This window comes from Cydia amplana, chromosome 19, assembly GCF_948474715.1.
Source record: "Cydia amplana chromosome 19, ilCydAmpl1.1, whole genome shotgun sequence".
In the NCBI taxonomy this organism is placed as follows: Eukaryota; Metazoa; Arthropoda; class Insecta; order Lepidoptera; family Tortricidae; genus Cydia; species Cydia amplana.
Window position 1 is genome coordinate 678,466 of NC_086087.1, and position 14,406 is coordinate 692,871.

The window sequence follows — 14,406 nt, forward strand, 5'->3', positions numbered from 1 at the left end:
CAGTTACATTTTTGTGTCTATAGAGACATTTGGTTCGGAATATTGACAAATCGAAATCTGTAGAGAGTGGTTAGTATTCGTTGAAGTATATTGTAGTTTTGCTTTTGTATTGGTTATATCATCTCTATATTGTATATTTCCAATTTTTGTTTTGCATTTCGTGTTCATGTCAGCAAGAAAACATTGACCGTATCTTCTCATATTGTAGTACAAGTAGTACAAATTCTGAGTCACTGTATAAATAAGTTTTTGGCAAAAATTTAATTTTTGGTACACGCTTAACACAATTAGGTTGCGTTGTTTTATCACAGAGTTCCTATGGCCACCTCCTGTCTCCATCATCAGATCAGCTCGATGGTACCATAATATTGCATTGTCACCCGACTTACATGTGTATGCAAAATTTCAGCTCAATCGGAAACCGGGAATTTAACTTGCAAGATTCGATTACATGTTAGTTACATACAGGTCGACCTAATAAAAGCGTGTTAAATACGAGTAGGTATGATACCTATTTATAAATCAAGTGGATGTAAAATGGTATTTGGATGGCCTTTGGCTCAATCTTTTGAGTGTATGTATGTACATTTATATTCATTTTGATAAGAAATAAGTACCTACGTAAATAATAAACTGCCAACCATTCGACCCGTAAATCGGTTGCTACAGCAACTTTTTTGTAAAACCGCTGTAAAATTTCATGTATGTGTTTGCGTTAAATACATAGAAAGGTTTTGACAAGTTAGCAAGACAACAAGAAATGAAAATTAGGTAACTTACGTCAGCAAAACTATTTGTATGCAGGGGTGCTAAGCTAATAGTTTTTCTGAGTGTACAACTTTCCCGTATGCCCTCGTTTTGACACAAGCCTTGGTGAATATATAAAGAACTACCCCATCCCTGTAACACGTACAAACAGCAACACTAACTGTACATCGGTGGACCTTATTACAACAGGCATAAGGTCCACAGATGTACAGTTAACTGAGTGGGCGAGGGTACGACGTAGTTACAAGTTCGGCACCGCAGCGAGCAACTATATAATTCGTCCCTTTGATGTGGGAGCGGACGAACTGGAATGTCATTCCGAAAATAACAAGACACGGACTACAGGCTAACCAGTATACGTGAATGTTTCGGTATTCTGCCTCGTTTATCATAGGCACAGAATAAATTATAGTACTACTAGTACTAGTACGGCTACCATCAGTTTCGCATTGACATAAACGCCGTCGAGAACGTAATTTACTTTCTATACATCTCGCTCGTACTCGCATATTAGTGCAAACGAGATGTATAGAAAGTAAATTACGTTCTCGATAGCGTAAATGTCAGTTTTGGCACTGTCAGTGACTCATGGTACGGGCTTAGGTACAGAAGGTTCACTCTCTAACGCGCAAGCGCGCGTAGGGGCGCGTTTCTCAAAAGATTGTAACTTGTAATACATCGGATGTCACTTTTTGACAGCTTTTGTTAGAAAAGGACTTATTTTTGTATTACAAGTATGTATTACAAGTTGATTTATCAGTCGTTTATCGACAAACCCGATTTGAAAAGTAGCTTTTCTGCTTTTCTATTTGGTATTTCTATCGGTTTGACAAATGCGAAGAAAAGTCACGTCACGTTATCATTTTGATACCTACATTATTAACATTATTTTAATTAAACTTCCGTTGGTATTTTCTATAAAAAATTGTCTCAAGGCGCTTCGTAACGAAGTATGTATTTTCTTTTCTTTGATAGGTACTATTTATGGGCCCGTTGGGAATAGGGATACCGCCTGTTTGTTTGTAACTGAAGGGTCGAATGTAAGCAATGTTGTTCTGTAAACATTTCGAGGGCTAAATACCGGAAGGTAATTCGCTTAGTCTGGCTTCTGGCAAATAGAAGACAGAAGGCTATTTAGAGACGTTCGCATTCATGAACCTAAGTAATGCGTAACTTTATATAATGTATTTTTGACCATGTGGGCTTCAACAAAGACTACGTAAGCATTAACAATTCCATCATATTACTTATCTTTAAAAAAACTAGGGGCTTTGTATATCTGCGTCTCGAGTCTGTCGCTTAAAACGGAATAGGTAAATATTATAACTCCGCCATTTTGAAAAAAAAAAAACAAGCAACAACGGTTGCACTCCGGGAGTGCCGATAGAAGTGAAAACTCACCTCACTATGTTACCGACGCCCGGTAACACGATACATACGTTTAGAGGAGGTATTCTATTTATTTATTATATATTATTATCATTCTCAAATAAGATCACACTTTTTAATTGACATGTTTATTTACATACTGCCATGACAACGTCAAATTATTTGACATGAATCTAGTATAACTGGATTGGGCATGAGTGGTGGGGATAACTGACAGAACGGGATAGTCTTATGTATCTTTCAGTAGGAGTAGCAGAGAAAGCGCTATTATTGTTTGTCCTTGTCACAGTCTCACATCATAGGTAAAGAGTCTTGATAAGGAGTCCGCAACATAAATGTCAAATAACATTGAGTTTTTCTTTATTGATTTAAATGCCATCTAAATTATGAGTGGCCATCTAAACCTTACGCCCCTTACGGTCACGTGATCGCCTTACGCCCCTTACGGTCACGTGATCGCCTTACGTTGTCTCGAGTTATAATTTTTTCCCCACCTCAAAAACTGCCCAGCGCCGCTAAAGAAGTTTTCACTTCAAAAATCGGATTTGCCATAAAATCCTATCTAAAAATCGAATCTGGTCACAAAATATCATGAGAATCTGTTAGGAAATGCGGCAGAGGAGAACAACCGGACAGACATACGAATGCAGTTTTGCCCAAACGCGGGACACTAATCTAACAACTAAGCTAGGTATCAAAGTGTTTCCAATTGCAATGAACGTTTCTATCAAACCTTGAGCGGTGAATTTATTTTCTTTAATTTTGCATGTGAAAAAAAAATAGGTCTCTGCTATAGTTATTTATTATCCACTACATTGTACATTGGCCACTACAAGTGGCCTTTCCTAACAAATCAGAATGAATCAAGCAAAAAGAAGTCTTATTATTAAGAGTAGCCAATTAACTATGCATAACTATAGCAGTCACCCTATTATATATTTCTCTCAAGAGCCGTCAATGAGATCGGACGTGTTTATTAAAATAATTAATTATTCACGTGCATAATTTCGTGATTGTCTGCATTTCCAATCGTGCATTATCTGGGTCATTAGTCATCTACCCCGACCTACGGCTACAGTATAATGTATAAGTGTAGTAAACAAGTGTAAGCGAAAAATGTCGGAGAATAGTCCATTTAATCGGAGTGGACTAACACGCCGCAGCCCGCCCTCAACGCCCACGCCGCAGCCCGGCCCGCCCGGGCCCGCACCAGCAAACATGCCGCAGGAAGAAGAGCCCCCGAAGGTATTTCCTACGAGTGACATCCAGACCTGGCTGAAAAAGATCGAACTGAACCTCCACGACGTATGCTCTACATCTGCAGAAGGTAAACTTAACACTGACCAGAAGATCAGAATTAACAACTTGTGTCGCAACGTGAGCCACTTAGCCTCACAAATGGCTATTGAATACCAATCCCTAAAAAGCCACGCAGTCCAAGCATATCAGTCTCGCCAAGCGCATCAGGAAAAAATGGACCTCGTACAACGCATCCAAGAACTAAAGGAGTCAATTGAGGAATCCAGCCGACAAGTTTCGGGACCTGTATCGTTTGCCGACGCCCTGAAGAAAAATGGAACGAGGTACGTTCAACCGTCTAACATTAGCTCAGTCGCAATCTATCCGGTTGACAAGTTGAAATCGAGTGAGGAGACAAAATCTCTCGTTCAAAAGATTATCCGGCCCGAAGAAATGAAGTTGCACGTGAGAGGGTTGCGCAAGATCAAAAACGGCGGTGTAGTGATAAGCACTGACTCAAAAGAAGACGTAATAAAACTCAAGCAATCGGCGCAGCTTATGACCTCACCGTTGACGAGCCACAAAAACGCAAGCCCAGAATTGTAGTCATTGGAGTTCCCACGGACATGCAGGAACCTGAAGTCCTCAAGTGCATATTCCATCAAAACTTAGCCGATAAATTACAAGATTGGTCGCTCGAAAAATTTATGGCTTCCACTAAGCTCAGTCACAAATCCGGAAAAAAGGACGCCGAGACCTGTAATTATATAATTGAAGTTTCTGGAGCGATACGCAAGGCCTTAATTACAAACGACAGAGTTTTTGTGAATTGGTCATCGTGCCCTGTTAGGGATTTCACCTTGGTTACGCGCTGTTTCAAATGTCAGCTTTACAATCATGCAGCGAAGACCTGCAAAATGGAGACTCACATCTGCGGCCACTGCGGCGAAGCGGGTCACTCATTTAAGGAATGCACAAAAAAGGACGAAGCACCAAAATGTGCAACATGCTCGTACTACAAGAAACCATGCAACCACCAAACAGGCGAAGCCGACTGCCCAGCTAGAAAAATGGCCGAAAAAAGGTATTTAAACTCTATAGATTATGAAGGCGCCTAGGAGCGCTAACTTTTCACATACTTCTATAGCACTTCATTCACTTTCATTAGTTTAACTACCTATGAACAATAGCATATTTTCTGACCTAGTTAGTTTCTCTGTATCAGAGTCTAAAGCATGCGACGTGGAAACCTGCAAACATCATGTTCGCCGCTGTTTAAATATAAACAAACTTGGAGATGATTTACGCAATATTGACTTTGGCCCCGTTTATAATTCTGCTGATGCAGAAAATAGTATGCTGTACCTGACCAAAAATGTCCAGCAAGCAATTTTACTTAACACCAATAAGATGACGTACGATGATACAGAGAACTTACTAATAGTCGTAAAATGATTACCTACTGTACTCTGATATTTAATGGAACTTAAGAATCCACTTTTTGTTTAGGTAATAAGACTTATATTGTGTACCATACCTATAGTTTATAATTAAGTGAATAAGTAATAAATAATTAATATTGTCCTTTGCTGCCTGAAACACAGGGAATCCTAGTTCAGGTATTTAAAATCACTTGTCTTTATAAATTATTAGTCTTTAAGAGCAACCACTGTACTATACTTTTCTCAATAAATTATTTGTATTTGTATTTGTATTTGTATATTAGTGCCATGACAAACAGGCCGACGTATAACAAGTGATATAATATAAATATATTAGGCAAGTAATGCGTTTGAGAACTACGTGGGTTACATGATACCCACGTAGTTACGGCATTGCTTACTTTCCTGTCCTCTGAGATATTACGAAGGATTATTTACCATGTAAACAACCTATACACTGGAAGAGATACCTTAGAGAGATAAGTTCGCCGTCCTTATTTCATTATCTTCGTAACGGTGTTTCGGGCGGACCGCATTTGTCAGTTCAGTGGTAAATTTCGAAGTCTCAATGATAATAACTTAATGATAGTTCACAAGTAAAATAATAATTTGTTATATCTATTTCAATCATAAAATATTTTTGGCAGACGCTAGCTTAAAACTGATCTAATCTAAGCTCGGATCGGACTAATGGGTCGTGTGCAAGCAAAGTCAGGGGCAGGGTCTATGTTTTTTTATCGACAAAATAGCAGTTGCTTTTAGTTTTGTAGGGAAACTGATGTATGGAGTTCCCACTCTTTCTTTACTTATATTTCTCAATGGTTTTAGTTACAGCGTCAAAAAAAGGGTAAAATGAAACGTTTTTCAAGATATCCTTCGGCAAAATAAAACAACATCGATAGGTACAAAAAAAAAAACAACGGGTTGCACTCAGGGAGGGCGGCAGAAGTGAAAACTCAATGACTATAGTTCGTTTTTTTTAGCATTAGAAAGAACTTGCAAGAAGGTAAGCGATCTTGACATGTGTTTTAATTGAAAAACGCTTTTTAAAAATCAAAAACTATTACTTATGAAAGCAGAAGAATATAAATGATCGTATTAGATTCATAATATTTACATATTTGCCGTAACTTATTTTTAAAATGTGTTTTTCAATTAAAAGACACATCAAGATTGTTTACCTTATTTCTAATGCTAAAAAAACGAAGTATAGTGCAAAATGCACTATGTATAATTAAGGTTAACGCCATCTAGCGTTAGCGTTAATTACTTGAAACCCCTAAGCACATCACTGTTAGTACTCGAGTTATATTAATACTAGTTAGAGCGAAACTCACTAGATGGCATTTAAATCAATAAAGAAAAACTCAATGACATTACATGTAACAGTTTTTCGATCAGGTCGTGTCCGTCCATAGACTAGGAATCCTCTAGACTGAGCATAGTAACGCTACCCCCTCTGCCACTTATACGGTAGTTTTACTCCATCTTCGAGTCAATCCCGTGCCGTGATTGGTCCGTGTCTTTGAACGGACCAATCACGGCACGGGATTCGCTCACCTCGTCCCCCCACACCCCCGTATTTTTGGCAGCATCGGTTTCATGAAATAATTGCTCTAAACTCAGTCTAGAGGATTCCTAGTCTATGTGTCCGTCTTACGGTCACGTGACCGTCTCACGGTCACGTGATCGTCTTACGCTTTCTCGAGTTTAACATTTTTTTCCCCACCTCAAAAAGTGCACAGCGCCGCTAAAGAAGTTTTCACTTCAAAAAACCTTTTCGTTCGCCCCTAATTTGACTTGCACATTTTTCTAAATACACTTACATTAAACAAGGAAAGGATGTGGCTGCGTTGTGGGACCCTGTCGCGTTAAAATTCGATACACTACGGATATGATGGTCGCCCTTTCATCGTCTATCGTGTAACGACACTCCCATCGCAGTATCCGGTCGCAGTCTGCGTCGGTCAGCGAACACGTGTGGCTCCTGTCGAAGCTTCTCGTTATAGAGACGATGAAACAGCGACCATTCTAGGCCCGCTGATTAAAGCTCACTTGTAAACGGAATTGGTCAGTGAGATACGATATATAATTAAGTGGGTGCTATCGTAATTTCTATATTTAAGGGTTTATAGTTTCATAGTGTATTTATGATGTACATAGTAGGTACATTAAAATGTGTTTTATTTGTAACACAAAATGTATTGAAATGTTCAAACTATTTTTTAACAAACACATACGTCTGAGCTACTCTACTCGAACTTGTTTTGAAACATCGGTACAATCGCTCTTAACCAACTAAGCTACCGAAGTTCACCAGAATTGTGCCATTCCTTCCTTTTTTTTCACAGGCCTTAGGGAGGGGAAGTTCGAGTCTTGCCGAGTGCTGAATTTGCCTTTAATTAAAATTAATGTTTGCTTTCAGAGGAACACAATTTAATTAAGTAAATTTTGATTGTCTTCTTTGTATACTACTGTTTTCATAAATACACTGTGACGCTTTGTAAGTATCTTCACACAAAAAAGGAAATTGCTTTTATTCCCTTTCTTTTCTTCATTAACTGTATAAGTTTTTGTGTGCGTTAACGTAGCGGACCAGTTCCATGATTACTTTCGGGAGACTACTCAAAGGTATAGTAAACGAAAGTGAACAGTAAAAAAGAAATAAGAGGGTTGAAACGGTTACACATTAGGTTACATAAGAAAAGTTTGCGATCCTTTCGTTGTTGTTCAAGTTGAATTTATATGTTGGTGTAGCCATAATATTTTCTTCAGTTTGATGTTTTATTCATCGAATTTGAAGTGTTATGAGATGTATATAATTATGTACTTTATACTAATTTAAATCAAACTAGTTTTGCGGTTTAACCGTTTGTCTGTTTATGATAAGGATCATGACCGAATTTTTAGTCATCTTTTAGCATGTTTATATCAACATAAATCATAAACGAAATGTGAATCTATGATTTTGACCACCACACATATTACGAAAGGTAAACTCACGTATTCACGTATTTTTAGTCACGCTCGAGATATCTTCGAGGTCTTCATTTTTAAGCACTAGGTATATGTGTTGACGACAGCTTTACGTTTTCCGCGTGCTAGATTTATTCGCTATGTTTTTTAATGCCTGTTACTGTTAATGTACACTGGAAACTAATCGATATCAATTTATATTTTACAAGCGAAAATCCTGCATTCTTTTATAATAATGACAAAGTTTCGTTCAAGTTTGTCAAGAATTTCGATATTGGACCGTAACTTTATTATCTTTCCCCCAAGACTAAGTGGGTTATATAGCAATATCTGTCTAAGAAACTCGCCACAAGTAACTTGCTATAATAAAAGTTTCAAGTATACGTGACGCAATCAAAGATTTGACTTTATGCTACAACAAGCCTTATAACAATAAGCCTAACCTTAAGAAACTTCGTGAAAATTTTACTCTTCACATTTTACCGTTCTCGAAGGATCTCTTTTTTTCAGGAGGAGGACTTTTTATCTGAACTTTTATCGGCCGTTAAACATTCGTCCTTTTGTGGTTTTACGACTTGAAAAGGGACGGGTGCTTTGACGTGATAACGTGTCACAATGACACAGAGTAAATAGACTCCATAATAAGTAGGTAAGTGAAATTTGTAAAATGCTACGCCCTGCGGTGTACGTACACTTATGACTTGCACCCTACACCATTAAATTTAATACATACTAAGTACTGTTATATTGTAATAGTAGTTTATGCAAGTGATATAATAAGGGTTCTTAAAATTCAAGGGTCGAAGTTACAAAACGAGACGTAGTCGAGTTTTGTAAAAAAAGACCCGAGAATTTTAAGAACCAATTATGAGCTGTTGCATACATTACTTTTTCTATGACAGCTGCAGCAAAAAAAAAAAAAAAAAAAAAAAAAAAAAAAAAAAAAAAAAAAAAAAAAAGTTATTATAAAAAAAAAGAGTTATTAGACAAAGCATTCAAATGACATTGCTTTAGATATCACTGTCAGTCATTTAATTGACACATTTAAGTGCTGGAGTAGAAAAACTAAATAACAGTTCAAGTTCTTTCTTAATTTTTTTATCCAAAAGAGCAGGTTATCAGTTCGACCGTTTCTTTTATAAACATTTGGTTTGGCACCGATTTCAATCAGTTTCTAGTGCATAATTATAAAAGGGATACTATTTTAGTTTGTATTTTTTGATGACGATTTTCTTTTTTTTTAATTTTTTGTACAGTACATACAGGAGGTTGTAAACGTGAATGCATCTGTAATAAGTGGTCGTGCTCTTATACTATATTAGTACGCGAGCGGCTATGTATGATAACCGCAAGTTGTTCCATCTTGTAGTTAAATGATCTGTGCTCGATGAAGTCTTGTTAGTGAAACTGCTTTTGAAATGAAAATGTTGTTAAACTGATGAAGTGTCTTGTATCAAATGGATACAAAGAGAATATACGAAAGACAAGTCATACATATTGTGATACTGGAATGTTATTAATTATTGTATTGGAACAAGCTAGCTCTGGACTTTGCTTTGAATTGACTATTTTCATAGAAATATCAACCGCCGCTGAAATTATGATATTTGAGGGGCGTAATATTTACCATTTCAATGACAAAACTCGTAGCGTAAGAGTCTTCATTATGTCACTGTAATACGGGAAAATCTTTCCAATATCACTTTGTTGTACCATATTTTTTTTACGAATCGAATTAATACTCTAATTAATGATAAAAGAAAAATTGGAGCATTCAAAGCTTTGTTTTACTTAGCATTAATGTAATTGGTAGTTTTGTACCAGACACTGAGTTTGCAAATATTATTTAGTAGGTAGTCAGAAATATTTTGTTTCGACGTGGGCCCGCTTGGTTAACGCACACCTTTCACATTATGATTATGAATATAATAATTAAGTATGTAAGCTATGTATATACATGATTTAATGCATTGAGCAATTTTATTATAATTATATTAAGTGACTGACAAAAAGTTTAAAGAAGCTATGGTGGACATTAAGAGTACCAATGGCATACTATGTAAGTACTTACATACATAGTGAAATAAGGCAAATCGTAATTATATAACAACAAATATTATGTATAACAATAAAATTAAATCTATATATCTAAAAACTTGGAAAAAATAAAAAATAATGGCTTTTTATGTATTGTAGCTGTCAAAGACAAAATTTTTATAAAAAAAATGAAATGTTTCTGTTTAGAGAAAATTGTATGAAGTGCAATCCTTAGTTTAGGTCAAAAAGGGCAAAAATACCTTATTTACAATATCATTTAAAACCTTGGGAATAGTTGAGGAATGAAATATTTAAGTTTTAAAATATTTACAATATTTCTATAAGTACTATAATATATAAAAAATATCATCTTCGTGCTTCCCCTACTAATTGCTTAACCTCACTTTATGTCACCTTTAGTTTTAAGTACAAAAACTAAAGAAAGTTGACTTAGAAATTAATCTACAAACTATAAAGGCAAAAAATGCATGAATATATCATTAAAAATCTCTTTTTTGTATAGCTTTCTTTTTTAAAGCGTCTTCTTATTCACTAGAGGACAAAAATACCTCCATACACATCGCCAATGACATGAAATGAACCACAGAACAAGTTAGAATGGCGATGCGAGCAGGGTACGTGTCGCCGCCGGTTATGAGCAAACGCTCGCATGCTAACACTCGCCCGCGCTGACCTAAAAACGTAAACATGCCTTTTGCGCCACAATAACGTTCAGATTAAGAAGCCAGACATCAAATCTGTCTAAAGGAGGCGTATCCATTCACCAGGCACACAAGTTTTTACTACCGTTGCGCGAGTGTTAGTAAATGTGGAGAGGAACGAGCGGCGACACCGGTTCCGATACTAACTGCGCGCGATAGCCATTCTAACCTCTTTAATTTATGTTCTGTGAAATGAACTTTAACGTGACGTTTTTGGACATGTAAGAACAGTCATTAGTACATTACTATATAATATAAGTGCGAAAAGTAGGAAATTGCGAATTACCTTTTCGCAGGTGTATTGTACAAGTTTTACAGTACATTAGGGCTCTTTAAATTTTTGACATACTTAGGCACGTATTGCCCTTAATCCCGCTTTATGGCGGTAAAGTAGCACCATAATATATGTACCTACTGTAAAAAATTAATGACACCATAAGATTTTACGCACGTAATTTTTATTATGTGTAACTGTCTGGAGTTAAATTAAACACAAGTCGTCTCCTTCACGATTTTCGTAGACATCTCTTCTAAATACCTAAAACTGGTATGGATGTGTTCCTCGTGGTCTCTAGAATACGAATTGACCGGTTTTAGTTTATGGAGAGGGGGACGTGTCGATAAAAAGGGGGGGAATGTGGGCGGCCGACCAGCATTGATATTTGTTCACATCTTGAGTCCTATGGGACCGATCGGTTCGTTTCAGGTGTCGTTTGAAAGAGTATTAAACGTGCTATTATTGCTTCATAATAACTGTAGTCATAACTGTAGTCGTTTAGAAAATATTTTAAAATATATGATTTTTTACCGTGCATGGATGGCATAAGTACTGACAAAACATGCGTCTAACTCAATAATTTATAACTTTACCGCAATTAATGTTATTACAAAATATACGAGAAATTTCATAAGCTTTTTAAAAACATAAGGTTTATTGGTGTATGGTATTATATAACCATGTAATGATGAATTTTGTTCAGCATGGGTCACTACGCACCGTCACGTAAATGGCGGGCGACCGACCTCAACTGTTCATTGTTTCTCGGGTTCTATTTTACTGATCAATTGGTGATGGATACCATTAGAAAGAATGTTAAATGTACAATAATTGGTTTCTAATAACCGTAGTCATAACTGTAGTCATTTACAAAATAATTGAAAATATATGATTTTTACCGTGCATGGACATAAGTACTGGTAAAAGATGCTTCTAACTCAATAGATTATAACATTACCGCAATAAATATTTACAAAATATACGGGAAATTTTATGAGCTATCCAAAAATATAAGTTTTATTGCTTTATAATGTTGTATAACTAAGTAATCATGAATTTTGTTCAGCATGGGTACTGTGCACCGTCACGTAAATGGAGCCCGGCCATCGTTGAGTTTTCATTATATTTCAGGTTCTATTTTTCTGATACATGGTGGATACCATTTGCAAGCATATTAAATTTTCTGTGAACACTCGATTGTTTGAAATCTGAGGCCCAAAATAACCATTTTAAAAATATTAAAGAAAATGTTTAATTTTTACCTTAGAGGTTTGCTTAGTGACTGAAATAATTTGAGAAAGAGATAATGTAGTAAATATAGCGTGAAATTTTTAGAGTAAAATCAGCAAACTATTTATTAACTTTCCAAAAATATTGTTTAGTTACCGTACAACTATATAGGTATGCCAGGACCAATTTCGCCAAGCAAGCAAACACACGGCGCGGCGAGCGCCTGGTAGACCAGCAGCATTCTATTATTGTTTGACAGTACATTTTATAATGTAGGTATCCAAAATGATAAAATATCGATATAAATGATGGTTTGTTTGTTTTGTTTTTTTATCACAGGAAACTTAAGTATATTTTGACTCTTTTGACAAAAGCCCAGTTCTAGGTTCATAACATCGTTAAGTTCGTAGCTTTCATGATTGCAAAACCACTGCATATGAAGTACTTAATATCTGTGTTGTTATTTGACTCACGCGTCTACACGTAAAACGTTTTCAAACCCACTCCGTAGTTAATAATTTAAAATCACCTTTTTAGTGAGATCTGAGGCTTGTGGCGTTAAAGAGATATTTGTCGCCGCACGCTCCAGGATGCAAAATAAGTGACTACTATTTGAGTAGCAGCGTATGTCCACATAATAACTATCCGTGAAGTCCGGTTTTAAGTATAGTAATAGTAAGATAAGGTCAATATTGAGTACACTATCTATATTATATTTATTTACTATTTTATTTTACGGTCTAATTTATAGTTTTTGCTTACCTATTGATTCATTGGCGTTTGGCATTGTAGTTTTAGCTTGTAAGTATGACTCTATTGACAGTTATAAGATGTACTACGGTATTTAAATAACGCTCGTCTGTAACTACATGATCTTAGATCTATAATAGCGACTCATAACTTCTCTGTTCGACTGTAAGTCATACAAGAGAGTTAAGTAGCGATTGCGATATAAAAAGCTATAAGTAGAAGGCTTTATCACACGTTTAGAACCTTAAGTGCAAATTGCAGATTATTACTCATATAGATGTTAAGGTTGTTCAATTCACTTTGAGCTATAAGCTATAATACTAGCAGCTTAACATGCAATGCGCCCAAAACAGCTACTGTAGATCTTAAATCTTTAGATGAACCTTTTAAACACTTTTATCTCACCAGAGCCTGTAAACTGTAAACTAAGACTATAGATGTAGCTATTCTAGAGCCAGGCTGTCTTTAGGTAAGAAAATAGGTGCTAAGTGTCGCCTAATTGTTTGTTGGGATTTATATGACGGTGCGCAGTGACCCATGCTGAACAAAATTCATTATTACTTGGTTATATAATATCTTACACCAATAAATCTTATGTTTTTGGAAAGCTAATGAAATGTCTCGTATATTTTGTAAATACATTAATTGCGATAAAGTTATAATTTATTAAGTTAGAACCATGTTTTAGCAGTACTTATGTGCATGCACGGTAAAATATCATGTTTTCAATTATTTTGAAAATGACTAAAGTTATGACTACAGTTATTGAAAACCAATTATAGTACGTTTAATATTCTTTCAAATGGTATCTATCACGAACTGATCAATAAAATAAAACCCGAGAAATAATGAAAAGTTGACGCCGATCGCCTGCCATTTACGTGACGGCGCTTAGTGACCCATGCTGAACAAAATTCGTAATTACTTGGTTATATAATATCATACACCAATAAAACTTATATTTTTGGAAAGCTAATGAAATTTCACGTACATTTTGTAAGAATATTATTGGAGTAAAGTTATAATTTATTGAGTTAGACGCATATTTTATCAGTACTTATGCCATCCATGCACGGTAAAAAAATCAAATATTTTAAAATATTTTGTAAATTACTAAAGTTATGACTACGGCTGTTAGAAACCATTTATTGTACGTTTAATAACCTTTCAAATGGTACCTATCAGCAATTGATCAATAAAATAGAACCCGAGAAATAATGAAAAGTTTACGTCGGTCGCCCGCCATTTACGTGACGGTGCGTAGTGACCCATGCTGAACAAAATTCGTTATTAATTGGTTATATAATATCATACGCCAATAAAACTTATGTTTTTGGTAAGCTAATGAAATGTCTCGTATATTTTGTAATAAAATAATTGCGGTATTGTTGTAATTTATTGAGTTAGGCGCATATTTAATCAGTACTTATGCCATCCATGCACGGTATAAAATCAAATATTTTAATAGTAGTTTATGCAACAGTGATATAATAAGGGTTCTTAAAATTCAAGGGTCGAAGTTACAAAACGAGACGTAGTCGAGTTTTGTAAAAAAAGACCCGAGAATTTTAAGAAC

At 35.7% G+C, this 14,406-nt stretch overlaps 1 pseudogene; it reads left to right on the forward strand.

Annotated features, from left to right (window-relative positions):
• Positions 1-3,243: 3,243 nt before the first annotated feature.
• On the forward strand, positions 3,244-4,525 carry LOC134656777 (uncharacterized; annotated as a pseudogene).
• Positions 4,526-14,406: the final 9,881 nt, after the last annotated feature.